Here is a 15,523-nt window from a genome sequence, read left to right on the forward strand (position 1 = left end):
TCATAACAAGATCAGGGGACAGTGAGCATCTTTCTTGGGTCAAGGTTATGTTCCTACTCTAGGGCAGTCTGCTATGAACAAAAATTCTTAATTATCTGTCAGACTTATCTTTCAATAAGAGATTGAAAAAGAGTGAAAGAGATTTTAATAAAAGCCAGAGTGAGTGTTCTGATAATCAAAAGTTTATACCAAACAAAAGTTAGGGGACTATTTCAAGACTGATTTAGAATCAGAATGGCATAGCTGGAAGAAAATTTCCCCAACTATAGTTCCCTTAAGGAAACTGGAATCTGAAAGGATTAAGGGTCAGACATGTCTCCCCACCTCCACCTTCTGCATCCCCATCAATAAGCGTGTGCTCAGCCTTACTTTCTCCTCACTAGCACCATCTGCCTGGAAACAATTCCAACTATTCTTTCCTGTCCTTTAGCTCTGGTATGTCAGATAGCTCCAGCAGTAAAACCCATAACTTCTTACACACCTCTGAAAATGCCCTTACTGACATCACCCCCTATCCCTTCCATCTTCTGATATTCACCATGAGATGTCAGCAAAATCACCTTGCTTGAACTTGACCACTAAATGCTAAGAGACCATGTGTTGAGAGAGAGCCCAGGCCACCCCCCCTGAGGCACTGGGGCACTGGACATATGAGCAAAGCTGCCTTGATGTTTCAGCCCCAGGTGGTTCCCAACAAAAATGCAGCCATCCAAGTGACCCAGGCCAATAGCAAATGGAGCGGAAGTGGCCAGCTGTTCTGCTGACTAGTGCGAAAACTAATAAGCTGCTGTTGCTCCAAGCAGTAAGCTTTGCTTGATTTGTTATGCAGCAATTGATAACTGAAATAGCAGGGGCCAAATCACGTGAAGGTTTATAGGATCAGGAAAGGAATTTGGTTTTTATTTTTAGTGCAGATGGAAGGAATAGAGGGTTTTAACAGATGAGTTCACTGCACAATTCAATTTCTTTTTCAAGGGGGTTGCTCTGCTATTATGTGAAAATTAGAGTTCTAAGGGGAAGAGTGGATGAGAATGATAGCAGAAGGTTGTGACTGTGGTCAAGTTGAGAGAGGAGAGTAGCAAGATCGAAGTCTAGTCCAAGAGAAGTGGTTCCATCCCAGAAATGTTTTGGGGGAGGAGTCAATAAATCTAACTTATTGATTAGACTATGGGGAGGAGGGAAATAGAATTTTAGCCTGAGCCTGGGACAATACCATTAATAAAATGGTAATAAAATGTGTAATAAAATGTGGGAGAATAGAAATTCTGTTTTGAATAAGATAAGTTTGAAATGTCTATTTTATATCCAAAGGCAGCTTTAAATGGAGGTCAGTGAGGAGGATTTGCTGGACATGTGAACTTGTGAGTCTGATCACTAAGTTTCTTTCTTGCTGCTTCAAGGTAGAGCAGGGTCGTTGTGTCCTATCGCTATTCACTTCCTCATGCAAACTATTTATAAGTGTAAATATTAGACTTTCACATTGAGAAATAAATTTAGAAAAGCACATTGTCCTTGAGACAGTCTCATGGCTTTCTTGGCTCCCGGCATGCACACGCAGTAGACCTGGGATGATTAATGGACAAAATTGTTATGACCCACATAGGGGCTGTTTCTTTTAATATAAACCCTAAGAAATCTGGAAGGCTGGCTGGATTCCATTTCAACTGGAAACACTACCATCTTTTGCATTTTTTTTTAAACCATAGAACAAAAGGAAAAAAACCCCAAAGATCTATCCACTCATATCTCTAATGGCTTCATTGTTATTTTAATATAGCATATTCTTATAGCATCTGTGTCCATGACAAGTTTTCTGCTCTATTATTTAAAATGGCACAGATGGGAAATAAAGATCCAGGGCTGGGTCTCCCTGGTGGTGCAAAGGGTTAAATCTCAGCACAAACATACTCTCAACAGCCACAGCAGCACAAGTCTGACCACTGGCCAGGGAGCTGACCCACATGGCACAGCAGACCTCTCCTGTCTTGCCTGCTGCTCCCCTCAGCAGTGTATTTTAGTGGACCTGCCCGTTCTGCTCTCCAGTCTGTCTTTGTGAAACCTTTCACTACCTGTCCCCTCCCAACACAACCCTGGTCTATACCCTAGTTCTTGGATGCATAAAAAAAAGATTCAGGGCTAATTAGTCCCACTACTTTGGGTGAACCACTTGGATTATTCAATACTAACTGTGGTTTATTCATGATGTTGTTTTTGTTAACATTTCTTACCAGTAGCATCTATGCTAGCGAATAGGAAGTGAAGGGTAAAAGAGGAAATTAATACTTTTTCTTGACTAAATAATACATTAAGTTAAAGTCAAGAGTCTTCTTTTTTTTTTTTTCCCAAAGATTTATTTATTTGTGCATACAGAACTGGGGTACAGGCCAGAGGCTCAGGGGCGGCGAGAGGCTTCACCAGAGACAGAGTGGGGAGCAGAACAGGCAGATCAATGAAATACACTGCTGAGGGGAGCAGCAGGCGGGTCAGGAGAGGTCTGCCACACCATCCAGGTCACCCCCCTGGCCTGGGATAGAACTCGTGCTGAAGCAGCTGCAGCTAGCGTCCTAGTGCTGCGCCTTAATTTGTTGCACCACCAGGGAGGGCCCCCAAGCCCACTCATTTTCAAGGCAACAAGTGGAGCCCCACTACTACCTCCCTGCGCACCCCGCTGCAGCTCTGGGGCAATGTGGTATTCCCGTCTTGCCTCAGACACTTGTGGCTTCTTCTGGAGGGCTCTCTCCAGCCCCGGAAGTTTTCTCAGCACTTGCGCTGGAGAATTCATACACTCAAAAGCAAATCTAACGCAATGAGAAGAGGAAGTTGGAGCATTATTATCACTTTAACTTCATTCCTGATGGGACCATTTTGGGTGAGGCCAACGCTGTCTCTCAGAGTTTCTAGTGGGACTGCATCCCAGTTGTTCATGGCAGTATCAGCCTCGATAGTCACACCTTTATTTTTCTACTCCCTTACTGGAAACCTCACTCTGTTTCCTGGGGTCACCTCCCAGGTGAGGGTCTGCTTTCGGGAGAACACGAGCTGAGACATCCAGCATCACTTCATAATTCCTCTAAGTCTTCCTCGACTTACCATAAAGTTGCATCTAGGTAAATCATTTGTGACTTGAAAATATTGATAGCTAAAAATGCAAAAATAACTTCTCCAACATCCTAGCCTAGCCTAGCTTAATTTAATCATGCTCAGAATACTTATATTAGCCTACAGTTGGGTAAACTCATCATTATCAAAGTCTATTTGATAATGAAGTATGTGGAATATCTCATGTAATAAATGAATATTGTACTGAAATGGAATGACAGACAGTGTTATGGCTTCTCACCATTACTGTACACAGCTGAAAGCACCCTGTGGATGTTTGAAAATTAATTGTTGGATGATGAGGATGCTACAACTACAGAGTCATCAACTTCTCTTTCTCTTGATGAAGTTCTAGAATAGCCAGAAGATTGTTTACCCCCGTGATAGTGTAGCTGATTGGGCGCAGTGGCTTGTTGCCATCAGCTGCATCACAAGAGAATATTGCTAATCTAGTGAAAGATCAAAATTCAAGATATTGGCCTCAATGGTGGCACAAGAGTTAAAGTCTCAGTGCTATCAAGCTATCACCAGCCACTGGGGCACAAGTTCTATCCCCAGCCATGGAGCTGACCTACATGGCACGGCAGACCTCTCCTTTCTCATCTGCTGCTTCTCTCCACAGTAGATTTCAATCTTCCTGCTCTGCGCTCCACTCTGTCTCTGTTTCCTCTCACCTCCTGCTCCTCTGACCTACACCCCAGTTCTTATATGCATAAATAAATAAAAAATAAATCTTTTAAAAGTTGAAGCTATGGTTCCTATTGAATTCTTACCACTTTGGCAATGAATCTTCAAGACTTTGGGAGTTGGGGGAGGTACCCACTCCTCAGTCCCAGAGGTCACTGCTGTCAATGTTGCATCCCAGTCAACATGAACGGGCACAATGTCCAAGTTGCCTTTTGTTTCGGCAGCTCCCAATCATCTATCAAAGTTTGGAAAGCAGTTAGGTCACCTTTTCACTGAAAGTTCTGCCCCAGCCTGGATCCTGAGTCTTAGACACAGACTCTGTGGGCCCCAACGACTATTATTGCTGCTTCTCTCCAACAGCTGGGGGCTGGCGTCTCGTCACTCAGCTCCTAAACTCTGGGACTCCCTCCATCCCTTTCCCTGTTGTCCACTCAGCTTAAGTGTTCTAGATTAAGGGCTGGTAAAATTTCTGTAGCAAGGACAAACAGGAAATATTTTAGACTTCGTGGGACATACAGTTTCTGTCTTTATTTGGCTCTCTGTTGTAATACGAAAATAGTCAATGGTCTCACACGAAATAGATGAGTGTGGCTGTGTCCTAACACGGTTTTACTTATGGACACTGAAATTTGACTTAATGTAATTTTTAGGGGCCAAAAATCAGTTTTCTTTCCATTTTCTCCTATCAACTAGAAATGTAAAAATTTATTCTTAGCTTATGTTTCATGCAAAAAACAAGTAGTAGCCTGCATTGACCAGTGGGCCCATGGCCTATTGAAACCTGGGCTGGACCTTCAATAGTAAAGTCCTTGTTTAGATTTTATCATGCTTCTGAAATCCTTTTTGATTGTTTTTATTTAAAAGAAAATAATTATTGTTAGGAAATTTTTGATGACTTGTCAATATATAACTCTCTCTAAAGCAGGGATAATAGCTTTTGTATTTTCCCCATAGCATCTTGTGTGGTGATAAATTAATTTTTAATAGCACCAGCTGGGAGCTTTTTTTTTTTTTTTTTTTTTACTGTGCTGTGTGCTACAGTATGGGACTTAGTCAATCATGTTCTCATTTGAAGAAGAAATTATGAAACTCACACTCCTAGGTTGCCATGAAAATTAAATGACATTGTATATGTGATAATGCTTTGTTGATTATACAATATTAGGCAGTGTTGTGATCATGGGTTTTGGTTTTTAGGTAAAAGATGATCTCTGTCACAGAGTAGTGATTCTGTAAAGAAGAGAAATTTGGAGACAAGAGAGTAAATATGTTCTATTCTTTCTTTAACAATTTTTGTTTAATTGGGGTAACATTGGGTTATAAGGTTGTTTGTGTTTTAGAAGTTTAGGATATCCCCTTTGGGAATTGCTACATACCATCCCCATCACCAGACAAACAGTATCCATCTCTCTGGTCCATTGTGCGCCCTCCCATTGTTCTTGTCACTCTCACTCTCCTGATTCCTCTCTCTAAACCTCAGTTCTGTAGTAGTTTTCTAGGGTTTGTTGTTAGTCTTTTATTTTGATCCTTCGTTTTGTTTCCCTATAAGCCACATACTAGTGACACCATAATCCCTCCCACTGCCATCTATGTTGCTGCAAATGGCCTGAATTTGTCATTTTTGATAGTCAAGTAATATACCATTATGTGTGTGCATAAATATTCTTGATCCATTCAACTGTATTTGGGCACTTAGATTGTCTCCCTATCTTGGCTATTATAAGTAGTGTTGCAATAAACATAGGGGTGCAGGTTTCCTTTTCAATTAATGTTTTTTTGTTCTTTTGGTAGATGAGTAGGAGTGGAATTCCAGGGTCATATAGGAGATCCATTTTCAATTTTTTGAGAAACCTCCAAACTGTAGTCCCAGAGAGGGTGTAGGCATCCCTACCAATAGGTTCTGTTCTTTAATCTACTACTGTGTGACTTGCAACCTGGGGATTAAATGAGAGATTGTTAAATGCTATGAAAATGTGACATTTGACTTTACCATTTGGTGTCTGTGCTAGGAGGGTGTGTGTACCTATGGTTATACAGAAATCTAAGATGAACACCAGTATTCCTGACCTCTTGAGTAGCTACCATGTATAATCCCTTCCTCTTGAGTGTGGGCAGGACTGAATATAATGAATTTCATTTCCTTAGGTTATATTACATACAACAATGAAGGAATTTCACTTCCTTACAACATTGAAGGAATTCGCAGATTTAATGAAGGTACCAAACTACTTGACTCTTAATTAATCAAAATGGAGATTATCCTGGGAAGGCTTATCCTAATTCAGTGAGATCATACAAGATGCTGGGCCCCTCTTGAAAGAGGGCTAAATTGAGAGATTCTGCAGCTGGACTTGAAACATAAGCTGCCATGTTGTAATGAGGGCTGATGGAAGAAGAATCATCTGGTAAGGAACAGTAGGCAACTTCCAAGAGCTAAAAATACTCTGACCAACAACTGGCAAGGAAGTAGATACCTTTGCTCCACAAGTGCAAACAACTGAATTCTACAAACTACTGCTTTGAACTTGGAAAAGAGTCCTGAGGCTCAGATGAGAATGCAGTATAGTTGACACTTGATTTCAGCCTTGTGAAGCCCTGGGCAGAGAACCCAAACACTCTGCTTGGACTTCTGCTCATAGAAGCATGATATAATAAGGTTTGCAGGAAGTTTGTAGTGACATGCTGTGCATCCACAGGAGGCTAGTGCAATGTGAACTTATGGTTTAAGTGGATGTCAGCACAAGGCACATAAACATAATAGTAAGAGCTAAAGGGCAAGAGTAACTGATGTCATCTGGGTTCTGAGTTCTGCATTCCTTTCTGAGAAGGGCAGAATGAGGGAGGATGCATCAGGACTGGGAGCTTTATGGACAGGAGATTCTGGAAATCTGTCTTCTCTGCACTAATGGAAGATGACAAGTTTCCTTGGAGAAAATAGGACTGGCCCATGGAAAGTTTTAACATAGTACAAGGTCAAAAGGCAAATAAAGTACAGTGCTTCCGGAAAGCGGCAATGGGAGACCATCATACACTCAATATGGGCCCTCCCTGGTGGTGCAATGGGTTAAAGTGCAGGACCTCTTGTCTACACCTCAGCTTTTGTATGCATAAATAAATACTTACAAAAATAAATACAATGTGATCATTTTGTCCTTTATAACTTTATATGGGCCTCTGTGGTGGCTTAGGGGTTAACTTTCAGCATTATCACTGCCAATTCTATCCAGCCAGGTAGTGACCCACATGGCACCGAAGATCTCTCCTATTTTGCCCGCTGCTCCCTTCAACAGTATCTTTCAGTAAATCCGCCTGTTCTGCTCCCCACTCTGTCTCTGATGAATCCTCTCACCTCCCACACCTCTGGCCTACAGCTCAGCTCTTCTATGAATAAATAAGTCTTTAAAAATAAACGAGTAAAAATTGCTATATTGAAAACAAGTTGCAGATTATTCTCCAAAAATATCTAATGAGTATTTTAAAACACCTTAATGAAATGAAATTTGTTTAAAGATTATAAATAGTATATTGATCTAATATATTTTTCAAAAATTTGCAATTATGTGTATCTTTAAACATCAGGCAAAATAATAAAGTGACAAGATTTAAGCATTCCAAAAAGGAGCTTCTATAACTGTTGTGTTATTTTGAAGTGCTGTTCTCAAGCAGGCAAAAAACAGTCAGGCATAATCTTTTAAAATACAATTCACTGAGGGCTCTCCCCGATGGCATATGGGTTAAAGCACCACATTATGCAGCTTTCCAAAGCCACTGCAGCACGAGTAGGCTCCCCAGCCAGGGAGATGACCCACATGGCACCGCACACCTCTCCCCCACTGCTCCCCTCAGCAGTGGACTTGGTCAATTTGCCTGTTCTGCTCCCCACTCTGTCTAGTGAATCCTCTCACCACCACACCTCTGGCCTATACCCCAGTTCTGTAAGTATAAATAAATAAATCTTTTAAAAAATACAATTCACTGATATGTGGCATACAGAGAAACTGAACTAACAATCATATAAAGACAGAACTGTATGTGCTTTGCATTAAAAATCTCATTATTTCTCATAACTGTCCTATGAGGTAGGTGGTGTTATGCTCACTCTACTGATGGGCTGCTCAGATTTAAGGAAGTTAAATACCTTGTGTGAAATCAGCAGCTGGTAATTATAGGAATTAGGATTAAACCCAGGTGGGTGTAAGTCCATATTTCACTGTTCTTTGACTCACTGATTTTTGCAAGGAGAAAGTTACTGCTAGCTCAGCTGTTTCTGCTTATTTACACTTTACTTTTACAACAGTACTTAGCTACTTAAAACCTTTTGGGGACTACTTATGTCCAATTTATTTATTGTCAACTTTCTTTTCTGACAGATGTCTCTTTAAGTGACTCTTTCTACTCTTTTCCCTGGGTGTAACATGTCCTGACTTTTGTCAGAGTTTCTTATTTGTTCAAAACATATTTCATGCTAATTTGGAAATGTGGGTTGGAAAATGCTGTGAGAGAGGAAGATGTTGTGTATCAAACGCTGTCTCCTCCCACTCACCTTGGGCTTTCCTGTTCTTTCTTCAGGAGCATAGAGTAGTCTCTCCACAGAGGAGAAAAGCCTGCTGATTTAACTTTATGCTCAAAAGTCTTTTAGATAATTAGTGTTCACAGCTGGTTCCCATTTAACAGGCTTCCACGTAAGCTCTGTTACTTTAGCATAATGCTTTCTGATGTTCTGAATGTATATAAGTGTGTTTGCACATTTAGGTTATTTTATTTTTTCCCTAATTGCTTTACACCAGGAGCATATATATAACTGGGGTACAGGCCAGAGATGCGAGGGTGAGAGGATTCACCAGAGACAGAGCGGGGAGCAGAACAGGCAAATCTACGAAGTACACTGCTGGGGGGAGCAGCGGGCGGGTCAGGAGAGGTCTGCCGCGCCATGTGGATCTCCTCTGGGGCAGGCGGGAATCGAATTCATGTGGAAGTGGCTTAAGCTCCTTAGTGCAGTGCTTTAACCTGCTGCGCCACCAGGGAGGGCCTGTTTTCCTATATATTTTAAGGCATGGTTTTAACTGAGATACAGACATGCAGTGAAGTACACAAATATTATATAGCCTGAACAGGTGTTTATCTGTGTATACAACCATGTAACTATATCAGTGAAAGTTAGAGACCAGAAGTTCTTAAAATGTTTGGCCTTAGGACTCTTTACAAACACCTAAATTTTTACGGAACTTAAAGAATTTTGTTTAAAGGGCTATATCTGTCAATATTACCATACTGGACATTAAAGCAGAAATTTTTAAATATCAATTCAGGAAAAATAACAATGATCAGCACATTATAACATGCAAGTGATATATTATTTAAAGCATATTTTTTATCTTTTAAGATTTATTTAGCTGTGCATACAGAACTGGGGTACAAGCCAGAGGCTCAGGGGCAGTGAGAGGCCTCACCAGAGACAGAGTGGGGGACAGAACAGGCAAATCAACAAAGTACACAGCTGAGGGGAGCAGTGGGCGGGTCAGAGAGGTCTGCCACGCCATGTGGTCACCTCCGGGGCAGGCAGGAATCGAACTCATGCGCAAAGGGCTTTAGATTCTCAGTGCTGTGCTTTAACCTGCTGCACCACAAGGGAGGGCCTTAAAGCATATTTTTATTAAAATAACTATTTTAAAAATTGTTGACAGCAGTGACATTGTTTTATCTTGCTGCAAAAACACTTTGATTTCTGGCTTCGAAAGCAAACTCTAGAAATTTGACAGCAAAATTGAGGCTGGAGGGTGGAGAGTAAAGGATGAGGTGGCCCAATGGAGAGTCATGGAGGACTGTGGTTGCTTTGGTGCTGGGTGTGGTGTGGCAACTCACATCTGAAGAGGTGTAACTCTAATCTTTAAATCATAAAACAGCATGCAAACTAATGTTAGTCAATTAAAAGAAATTATAATTTAAAAATAATATCTGGCCTTATAGAAATCATCTGAACTCTTATTGTAATAACGTTTTCTTCATTCCATCTGTTTGATATGTCATTTTCATTGCTGTCTATGTAGAAAATGTAGCTTCCCACAGAGATGAACCAGAGACAAGAGGCCCTTGGAAAACCTTGGAAGAGTTCTTGAATTCACCTTGGTCTACCAACAGGTTCTGTGCATAGTTTGAGAACAAGTTCTATATATCATTCCCATCATCAGAGGACTGTTGGAGACTCTTTGTCCCCGATCACAGATTACTGGGGGGCAGAACAGGCAGGGTCTCCAGGTGGGACCAGCGTTGGCGAGCGGAGATTCCTAGAAAAGGGGGAAAAAGGGGAAAAAAGGGGTGCGGGCGTGAGGAAGACACGGGAATCGGAGTTGGGTGCAAGTCTTCCTTTTTAGTTTTACTTTGCTACATATGTCAAGTTGGATAAATTGATCTGAATGTCTATTATGAGGAAAGGGATACATTTTGTGAAGCCTCACTAGAGCATCATTATTTTGATTTCCTCCAATATTAGCATTACCTTTGCTTGATTTTTATATTCTAAAAGTTTGACTCTATCAGTTAGCTCTTGCAGTATAGCCATCTTTTCTAAAATTGGATGGGTCCCAGGTCTAGGAGAGGCTTGGCTGGACTCAGCAGCTTGCTTGTGCACCAGCTGTCAGTGGTGGGCTAGGGACAAGTTGACAGTTCTCCACGAGTCTCTCCGTCCATCAGCAGACCAGCCAGCACGGTTCTGAGGGCCGTGGCAGGGATCCACAGGAAGAAGCAAAAATGTGCCTTTTCTGTTCATACATCAAATTTGCTGCTATCCCAGTGGGCAAAACAAATGGTGTGGGCAAGCCCATATTCAGAGCAGGAGGAAACTACCAAAGGATATGGACACTGGAAAGCATGAAAAACAGGGACCATCTGTACAATTCCTCTACCATATTGGCACGGCTTGATACACTTTTAGATCATTTTTTGAAATAATGTACTACTAGTAAAATACATTGCTAGTTGAAAGTAGGACAATAGTGGGATCCTAAGAAACATTTCATCATGACTAGCTAGCTCAAGGCTGAGTTTGTGTCCAGTATCACCATTTGTGTGGTAGTCAGGGTATGTCAGTGCAGTCATAGCATTATGACCTATAGAGTTCAATATGCTATGTTATGATCACTACAACCTAACACAGATGCAACTTTAAGGCAAAAGATAAAATGTGAAAATTGATGTATGAATTTTAACAAAAATAAATATATACATTGCTTGAAAAGGGAAAACAGTGAGTGTTTTTAATGAACCAGTGCATTTCCTCACTCAAATTGTATACCAACATTCAGAATGACCAAGAGTCAAATTTTTTCTCCAATAAATTTCTGGTATATTGGCCCTCCCTGGTGGCACAGCGGGTTAAAGCACAGCACTAAGAAGCTAAAGCCACTTTTGCATGAGTTCGATTCCCGCCTGCCCCGAAGGTGACCACATGGCGAGGCAGACCTCTCCTGACTCGCCCGCTGCTCCCCTCAGCAGTGTATTATCTATCTGCCTGTTCTGCTCCCCACTCTGTCTCTGGTGATACTCTCGCCGCCCCTGAGCCTCTGGCCTGTACTCCAGTTCTGTATGCACAGATAAATAAATCTTAAAAAAAAATTCTGGTATATTCTGATTCACGTAAACCTATTGCTTCGTGGGGTGAATGATCAGATTTATTAAATTGGAAGCTTTTTCTAAAATTTTTTTCTTGGTGGAGACTTTAAAGGATCTCAAAAAATTCCAGGATAAAGTAGCTTGTGGACTATCTCTTGCCTGAAATTTCCAAGAAAATAAGAAGCAGCATTCTAATTTTTATTAAGTAGTCATATGTTTTTCTTTAAATGTCAAAACAATGATGCTATTTTTAACCATCTTTCTCTTCCCTCCTCTAATATTTTTTCATTATCCTAACCTATGAAGCAGAGCACTTTTCATGAAATATTATTAAAGAAGATGGCTCATAAAAATTCATCCCAGCGGCACTACCCAGAATTTATTATGACATTACAATTGCAATTACTATAGTTTATGGCTGGGATTCTGTTAAATGCCAAGTATCAAGGAAAAGTTGTAGAAAAGTGTGGTCTTCTATTAGATTTACACAAGTGATGAAGGAGAAGCTATTGAAAGCTTAGAATGGGGCATCACTAAGGCAGTCTCAACACTGAAGTAATACAGAACATTCCCTCTTTATTCCTCATAATCACATTTCACATTGATGAGTCTACATTGTGATGTGCCCTTGGCCATTATGAAGTCACATTATTTTGAAAGGATGCATTATTCTGGTTTTCAAAGATTTTGCTTGCCTAAGAGGCCACACAGACCGTTCCACATCTTTCATTCTACTTCAGACAAAATAAATAGCTATTTGAGTGTTGTTGACTACCTGTTCTTTGCAAGTCAGATGAATAACACTTTGACAAGTCTGGCCTGGTGGAAGTCATATGCTTAAATAGCTTTTAAAGTATAAACAGACAAGCAGCTTTTCTGTCCACCTGTGACTATGCACCTGCTTCTTGCAACACACTAAGAATATTTCCTGTTTGAGGGAATGACAGAGCTTTTGTTGGTGGGATTTTTGGAGGTTGCTTTTAAGATTGCTCAACATCCTGCGTGGTACCATTGGCTACAACATCCTGTGTGTGTAGGAACAGAGAATAGTGGTAAATGCAGATTGGCTAGGTGAGTATGCATGGGGGCTCAGCTCAATGTTGCCATCAGTAACTTCAACATTTTTCTTTAAACACTAAAGAAATAAGCATTAGTGAGCAGAATAATATGACCACTCCCCTTATTTGGAGAAAGCAATTATGTGTAGAAGGGATTGAAAGGCAGAAAAAAAATCACTAGGAAGTTACTAAAATTTCTGGGTGTTGAGAAATGAGAGAAATTGAAAAGGAGGACAGGGCTTCTGACATTATAGAATTCATAGATTCTATCAACAGATTTTGCGTATGAGTAAATAAGATGAGGAAGATACAAGTTGCGACACAGATTATCATCTGTTATGTATTGTTAAACAGGAAGGCTCTCTATTTTTGATTGATTAATTACATGCAATAAGCATTTGAGTCATTTATTTAACTCTGAATAAATGAAGAAGAAGCCAGTGTTAGAAGTAAGGTCAAGTGTAAAGCCATGGATTTGAAAATCACAGGCAAATAATTGACACCACGTGACTGAATCAAACACTTAAGGGAAAATACACAGAGGGAAGTTTCTCTGAAGACTTGGTGAAATGTAATTTCGTCCCATTCTTGAATTGCTTTCTGGCAAAACTCATTAAACCTCAAATCCAATTGCATTAGGTTTTCTGATGTGTTTTTCGTGTCCTCTCTTTAAAACTTGTTTCCTGATAGTTGCTGTTTGAGAGCTTAGATATTTAAAAAAATATATTACAGATGTCATGGATTCTAAGATGCATATAGTTTTCAGATGTAAACATCTGGAAATTGAGCTGGGCCTTATCGTGTGCCACTGTCTCACACGTCAGTTACATTAGCAGTGGGTTTTAATTCATGTAGCATGGACATGGCCCCCTTCTTTCAATGGTTTGTCCGAGGACGTGTCATCTCTATAATGGTGTGAAGGTTATATGCATTCAGTAACAAAGTACTTTGAATTTGATCTCTTCCCAGGCCAGTGGCTGCAATTCATACTCTGTGATGCTGGGCAGTGGAATCGAAGAGCAGTTCTAGGTTGGTCATACCGATGACATGAGTAAAAAAACTGATACTCAAATCAGCAATTTTTAAGTTTTGGTATAGTGGTCACTTAATTACATGGGTTATTTATGATACACTTAATTATAAAATAGGCTTTGAGTTAAATGATTTTTTTTCAATATGTATTTTTCAAAGATTTTATTTATTTTTGCATAGATGAACTGGTGTAAGGGGTGAGAGGTATAGTGGGTGAGAGGATTCACCAGAGATAGAGTGGGAAGCGGAATAGGCAGATTGATGAAATACACTGCTGAGGGGAGCAGCGGGTGAGATATGAGAGGTCTGCTGGGCCATGCAGGTCAGCTCCTTAGCGGGCGATTGAACTCAGGCCATTGAGTGACTTAATCCGCAGGCCATCCACCAGGAGGTGGAGTTAGATTTTTCCCCCCAGCTGTGAGTGCATGTTCTCAGCATGTCTAAGGCAGGCTAGGGTAAGTTTGTTTAGTAGGCTGCCTTTTTTTTTTTATCTTTTTATTAATTATATTTCTCCTAATTGTTGTAGTCCCCATAGTTTACCATATTACTCCTGAACCATCACTATCCTTTTGTGTTTTTTTCCTCCAGTTTTGAACCATCACTATCCTTTTGTGTTTTTTTTCTCCAGTTTTAGCTGTCCATTCTTCCTCTCCCTTGCTGTCTGCCTCAGATCAGGTCAGCATGCTTGCTTTAACTTTCTCTTAACCTTTTTTTGGTTCTGTTTTTCTACATTCCACATATGAGACCATCCAATATTTTCCTTTTTTCTTCTGACTTATTTGGCCAGGCAAAGGTGTTTTAGATACAGTTTAATAGATTTCAACCTATGATAGGCTCGGAAAGTAAACCTATCACAAGCTGAGAAAGATCCATGTAAGATGATGGTGCGTGTTATAACTGACCAGTTTGCTGTCTATAGTATTCCCAGGGGGACTGACTATCCTGCCATTCTAGTTTCTTTTCCATTAGCTTCTTATTCCCCCAAATGGGTTAGAACTATTTAAGAGAAAGAGAAGTACAGTTTCCTATGGGCAATTCAACTAGCCATGAACGGACAGCAGACTATCTTTTATGGGATGGCAAGGAGAAAAAAGCTAAGAACGGGGACTCAAGTGCTCTGACTTTCAGATTGAAATAAAAAGTTCTGGGGGTAGCAGAAGTGAGATGCAGTAGAAGGCCAAACAGTTCCAGGAGCAGTAAAACAGATTTGCTTCTCACTGCTTGCAGCCTAGAAAACTGATCTCTTGGAGAAAACTTAAAGGCACTGGAACAAGATGTTGCTGGTAGCTGACAAATGGCCAAAGAAGGTGCTTACATAGATGTTCCTGAGTTATCACTTCTGGTTTCCCATAGTTCACAAAGAACTAGAACTTTCTACATATACCAGAGAAATAACTGAGTCCAGAATGAACACTTGGCTGAGTTGATGCTTGAGACACTGAAAGGGAGGGCCCACTTTGTGGGGCTATCGCACGGGGCAGTTAGGACCGCCCAGCGGGGGAGACCACACATGCTCTTCCCCAGTGCCAAGGGGACATGCTAGTTTCCCCCTGACACGTAGAGGACATTGGGGCTTAGCACTAGGGAGATGTCCTGAATGGGGAGGAACCTCACATGGGGGATTTGATTTGAAGTAATTGAATCTGCCTCTGAAATAAAGTGTTTCTTTTTTATAAACTGGAAGAGACTGAGTTATTTTAATTGGCAACATTCTCCCCCCTCTCCCCCCCCTTCATAGTAAGTGAGAAAGCAGAATGGGCAGAAAATAAACTTACAATAGAAAGTTTACATTTTAATCTTACTACAATGGGGTTAAAGAAAAATCAGGGTTAAAGAAAAAAACTGACTCTGCATGTACACTGGGAAATGGAAATATTTATGGTGTTGTACGAAGATGAAAAGCCAGAGGAAAACAATGATCAGAAAACAGAAAAGCAAGGAGTTCCTCTCAGAAGCGGAGGAAATTTGGAAAAGTGGGGGCATGAATAAGTCCCCTGAAAAACAATGTAGAAATCATGCATAAAAAAAAGCAGAAAAGG

This window comes from Condylura cristata, unplaced genomic scaffold, assembly GCF_000260355.1.
Source record: "Condylura cristata isolate star-nosed mole 26May11 unplaced genomic scaffold, ConCri1.0 scaffold00022, whole genome shotgun sequence".
Classification (NCBI taxonomy): Eukaryota; Metazoa; Chordata; class Mammalia; order Eulipotyphla; family Talpidae; genus Condylura; species Condylura cristata.